General features: G+C 49.8%; 1 pseudogene; it reads left to right on the top strand.

The window, feature by feature from the left end:
- Positions 1-300: 300 nt before the first annotated feature.
- Positions 301-1,697, top strand: LOC144175949 (estradiol 17-beta-dehydrogenase 8 pseudogene; annotated as a pseudogene).
- The last annotated feature ends 4,303 nt before the right edge of the window (positions 1,698-6,000 follow it).

Below are 6,000 nucleotides of genomic sequence, written 5' to 3'. Positions count from 1 at the left end.
GACCAGAGAATCTGCGCCAGTATTACCCATGAGGACGTTTAGGACCATGAACTTTCACTATTCCGGCTTTAAGAAAGGTAATTAATATTACGTGTTCTCTCTGTATAGGGAGTGTCGTTGTTAAAACATTCTGACTGCGTACTTGTGCGTTCCTTTCCTTATTGCGTTCTAAAAAGCCCGCATTTAAAACTAAAAAAGTGTTCCGCCCTGGTAGACCGGACCATAGCTTCCCAATTCTGAGATTCTTCGTTGTCTTGTCTATACTGGCTTGGAAAACGCCCGGCTTCCCGGTCGACGTTCTTCCAGATGATGATTCTCCTGCTGATGATCCCTTTCGGCAGGGCACCTTCTTGATGAGCCGAGCGGCCACCCGTGGCATGATTGCGGCCGGCATCAGTGACGGCGCCATCGTGAACATCTCGAGCAGGGCCGCCCGAGAACCGGTGCAGGGCCTGTCCAGCTACTTGGCATCCAAGGGCGGCATCGAGTCACTCACTCGCGCCATGGCCCTAGACTTGGGGCAGCACGGCATCCGCTGCAACGCGGTGGTACCCGGCCTGACGGACACGCCTGTCGTGGAAAACCTGCCCGAACACATCCGGCGCAGTTGCTGTGCCTCCATTCCTCTGGGCCGGCTCGCGCGGCCGGATGAAATAGCGCAGGTGGTTGCCTTCCTGTGCTGCCCCGAGAGCTCGTACGTCTCGGGTGCTTCGTGGGTTGTGGATGGAGGAAAGCCTTAAAGGCAGCCATATTGTTTGCGGCCCTGTTTGCAGCCCGGGTCATGTAAGTTATCGCAATAAAAGAAAAAAAAAACAATAGACGTGTAATGGTTATAATGGTTTCAAGAAACTATTGGAGAATAAATATACTTGCAGGAGAATGCTGTAATAAAGTCTTACGCGCTGAAGCTACACCGAGTTCGTTGGGCTACCACTGCTGGACTCCCACTGGGGTGAGGAATAAATACGCTGTTGGGGGTGTAACCAAATTAATGAGGACGACCTTGGATTTTTAACGGAGTTTACCGCTTTTATTTTCTTCTCTCGCGCCAGCAAAACAGCCGTCGCTCTTGGGAATCGACTCCACGACATTGGTATTCCCAGCACGACCTATATCTTTCCCTTTTGTGTTTAATTTTCGTTATTCGTTTAATTTGCGCCCCTTGTAGCGAGGGCAACATATTGTTGGTAATAACTCTTTTTTAAGGCTTAATAGAGCACGTGTGTAGCGTCAACCCCGTCACCGCAAACGGACCATCTTCTCCTCTTCTTTGATTGATTCATCCTTAGAAGAATTTGTTTTAATGCGTAGCATTCTTTGCCGACAGTGCAAAAAGGCTGCAGGATTCTTGAAAATGACACGACACTACAAGTAAGGTGGTCTTTGTCGATAAATTACATAGCTGTAAAGGCAAATATGCCGCCGATGGCAACAGGTGTTGCTTACGGACGCAAAAAATGTACAAAAACCTAAAATGGAGCACTTCCGCATGCACTTCTCGGAACTAAAATTCCTGGCATCCGAAATCGCATCATGAATGGTGGGAAAAAAAATTGGCTCCAATTCACGCTGTGAAGGTTGTCGGAAAGCAAAGCTTTAAACGACACCCACAACAACCGACCATATGACGTCCCTTGAATTAACACACGTGGCTCTACAAAGAGTGAAACCAGAGATTCTGCCAGTCGTTACCTAGAATTCGCGGGGGCAGCGTGTCCGACGCAGCAGCGTCGGCCGCGGCCGGGCTAGAGCGGCGGACGCCGCCGCTGTAGCCCGGCTATGGTCCCTATATGCCCGGCCGTGAGTCAGAAGAAAGAAAACGGGGGGAGGGGGGAGGGGGGGGTATCTTTCGAAGGGGGAGATAGCGGAACCTAGCCACCCTGATGTGCTAACTCTGGGCTACACCACCGCGTGACACAAGAGCAGACATCGAAAAAGTTCGGCATCTGAGCTTAGTGATTCCCATTAATACTGATTTAAAGGAGTGATGACACAAGATTTCGGTGTTAATGTTATTATACAGTTCGGTTCCTTTACTCAACAGAAATACCCTGGTTGGAATATGAGCGGCCCGCGATGCGTGGAACATACTTCAATTTGATTAGATTTATCGCGTGACGGAACAGCACGCGGAGTGGTGCGCAGCAAATGGACATCGGCGTGGCATCACTCCGTGAGAGGGAAAAGAAGTTACGTCGCCGTCTGACTCCAACGCTCATCCGAAACTCGTTACGTCACATCACGCACGAGCGGCGATTGCGCGCCTGCGCGTTCACGAAGTGATACACGTAGCCAGAGCTACAGGCATCAACACTGCCCAGATAGGCACGCTTGCCAAAAATAAAGTTCCACGCGCGAGAAGGGAGCCGACAACAAAGCCCATAATTGCAACAGAAGCCGACATGAGGTCTTTTATTTTAGCGGTCATCAAATTTCCGCCGCAATGCTAGGCCTAGCGCCTTCAGGAAGCTCAGCCCTGGTGGCGGGGTGGTCAAAACAATGCCTCCTCCGGCCTTTGAAGTGTTTTCACGTGCGCACAAAACGAACGGTGAGGTCATTCCGTGATTCTGTCACTCGTGCCCTCCGAGCTGGAAGCGCGAGGAACCAAAACGTTCGTTCAATGTAATTAATTATCGCCCGCTCAAGTATCTAAAGCGCTGTTTCGGGTTCGCCAGGCCGTTAAGCATTGATGAAATTACTAAAAAAGGAACATAAAATCTTGGTGTCTGTACTCCTTCAAACTAGTTAGTTTAGTAAGTTTGAGAATAGAGAAAACGCTGAGGGAACTTTTATAATCACTATTTATCAGAACGAGGTCCCCATTTCGCCTTTTCTAATACCTCTTAAAACACAACGGAATAGATATTCACCAATTTAAAAAACGTAGTCCCATCTATGGCAAGCTTGCGCGAAAGGTAGCGTTTCTCTAGTGGGCAGATGCCTGTATGCGGTCTCTACATTTTGTTTTCCCGCCCTGAAAACAAATCCTCATAGGATTGGTTTTCAGGGCGGGACAACAAAATGTACAAAATGTAAGAAAATAAAATGTATGGCAAAGATACGTTATAACGTACCTTTGCCGTACGGCCACTTAATTCCGGCAGGTCCGGGTTACCCAGGAGGTGCTGTAGAACACGTTAATCAAGCCGTGCGAAGGATGCCCGCAATGGACGCTGTCATGAAGTGAAACCGAAGGCGATGATGACAAACCAGACACGCTTTGCGGTATGTTTCGAAACCCCTGAACACCATTATCATCAGCGTCTTGCGGGGTCATTCACCTCCAACGCACGAGCCGGCTAATGGAAAGCTGCCAGCGTCAGAGGCTGGCTGGAGTAGCTGTCCCGAGAAGAACAGCGGAGGACTCGAGTGTGGAGAGGGACCGGGATGGACGGAGGTCGGGCGACCGGATCCCTGCCGTGTCCCAACAGTTCCTCCACAACCGCAGCCTCCAAAACTTCTCCTCCGCAAAAAAGTCGTGTGGCCGTGCATCGGTGCAACACAGCGACTCCCCAAGACAGCTGCGTTCATCGCGACTGTGCTACGGGAGCTGGGAGCGCACTCTGGGAGCGCACCTGGATCTTTTAACACCGAACGACCACGACTGCGCCTATGGGACGAGCCCGTTCCAGCAGTGAACCCTTGCTGTGTCCCCGCCGTTCTTTCACGGACTTCGACTCTTTCTCGTTTGTTGAACTTGTTAGCGTTTTGTATACCGCGTTATCGCAGTCCCCTTCTTTTATTCGGTTCCCCGGTGCTCTTTTGTTTCTCGGTCCATAGTGTGTGCATTTATTTGGGTTTGGGTAGAACGTTAACATAGTCTCGTTCACAGTTTATACTTGTATTTGTTATTGTTGTTCATGAACCTGACAGACGCGCAAAACAACCGTCCGTCAAGCTGGAACCTGCGCGCGGGGAACGCAGGGCAAGCATTCGCCTCGCCATCTACACTGCGCTCCTTGAGTGAAAACCGCCTTCACTCTCCCCAGCCACGTTAGGAGTTTCTGGTCGCGTACGTCACGAAGGAACCGTTGGGTGGTAGAGGGTAGGAAGCGTTGCTTTGAAATTCGCGCAGAATGTTGAAGTTTTCTGAAAAGATCAGTAAGGTAAGAACGTGGAAATGTAAAATTGATGTACCTGATGACGCATGAAAATACCTTAAAAAGGCGCTAATTTTAGTTGTTGCACATTTCCAACAATGATGTCTCACAACCGCATGTGGCAAGTCTTGTTTCAATATTGAATTCTGTTGAATATTACGCTTTGATAAACTAGAAAATCCCAATACCATGGAGGAATACAGCAGTTATTTAACAAAACCTGTTTGTGGGCTAGTTGATTCATGATTCTTAAAAAAGCGCAAAAAACCAAGGACAGTACTCAAGAAAGCGCTTGTCCCGTCTCCTATGTTCTGTCTTTGGTTTTTTGCGCTAAACATATTTTTTTTAAGAACAGCAGTTATTGTTTGTTTTTACTTCCAGCTCACGCACATAGAGAGGTACCTGAGGAAATGGCGAATTGCTGATGCGGAAGCATCAAATGACTCACTGAGCACAAACGCCGGCGGTTGCGACGGGGGTCGAGAAGCGGCTCCTAAGCACGTGCCTTGGGAAGCGTTTTATTGCGCGAGCTTGAACATTGCAGTTCCGCCAGGTCACCGGCCCCACCAAAAACCGCGCCAGAGGTCGGAATAATGCAGCCACACGAGCGAACCATAGAGTTTCTTAGTAAGTATACTAGAGGGGAAACTGCGCCTTGTAAGCCATGTCGTCGGGGGGGGGGGGGGGGGGTTCATGGGAAGATTTCCCTTTTTAGATGCGACTGCATCTCATTCACTCGCCTTGTCCATGCAGCCTCGGCGTTGTCGTCCGCCCCTCCCCCATTATCCTCGCCGCGCTCTCCGCCGCTCACCCCCTCTCCTCTCCGATGCCCCTCTCTCGTCCACTCCCCTCCCCCTACACTATAAAAAAATAATAGTTAGCGGCGCCCGGTTCCGATCCCACGACCCTGTGGGCGGAACGCGAGGTACGTGGTGCTCTTCCCACTGCGCCACAAAACCGAGACACAATCAAATACTACGAACGCGCATTATATCCTTGACTCATTCAAACTACGTCAAGAAGCTACTGATACAACGCATGATGGGGCAATGATTAACACTTGCAATAAAAGAAAAGAAGCTCCCATTACAGCAACAATGATGGAGTAAAGGTCGTTGCGACAGCGAAGCCCCAAGCATGCCACTTAGAGAGATTGACGAAGATTGGCCAATAAAACATAATAATAATCATAAAACACAGTAATCATACGCGTTCCCGACACGTTTCACGCGATTTCAGAATCAATCCAACGGAAACACCAAGTTAACCCCACGATGCGTCGCATATAAACAGGGTTCCCCTCGCGGGGTGGTGGGCGCAATTTTTTGGCTTGGGCTTGGCATGACAATTGGATTCTTAAGCGGTTTTGGGGATTTGCTTTCTTCACTACGCATTAACACGTTTACGAGCTACAAGGAAGCAGAAATCCTCCCAGTTCTGTGGTAGCCATGTTCGGTGAAACAGCAGGCAGTGCGCGATCGCACCTGACGTTGCTCATGCCGCAGTCGAAGGACGCATGACTGAGCGGGTAATATCGATATGCCGCCGCGAAATTTGTCGCCGACAAAAAGAAGCAAAAAGTCTTCGACGAAGACAAGATACGACCACGGCGATACGACAGATACGGGCGCTTGTATGCGTCCTATCTTGTCATCATGCACGACTGTTTAACGCCACGTTTTCTTTTTACTTGTTAAACTAGTTGGCGGACGGTGCACCGGTGTACACAAAGGCAACGTTTTCATAGGCACGTTCAAAAAAGTTTCCAAACTCTTCAAACAGCTTTTAAATGCAGAGCATTTCTTTAACTCACGACGTCACCCGGCGTTGTCGGGGTGCCTCGGCGTCCGCAACAGCCGTTCCAGGTGCGCCCTCTCCCCCACTCCTCTACCGCATCACG

This window comes from Haemaphysalis longicornis, unplaced genomic scaffold (genome assembly GCF_048455015.1).
Source record: "Haemaphysalis longicornis isolate Haplotype H1 unplaced genomic scaffold, Haemaphysalis longicornis Haplotype H1 scaffold_3, whole genome shotgun sequence".
NCBI classification, from domain to species: domain Eukaryota; kingdom Metazoa; phylum Arthropoda; class Arachnida; order Ixodida; family Ixodidae; genus Haemaphysalis; species Haemaphysalis longicornis.
The sequence above is the reverse complement of the archived record's forward strand: the minus strand, read 5'-3'. Positions and strand labels throughout refer to the sequence as shown.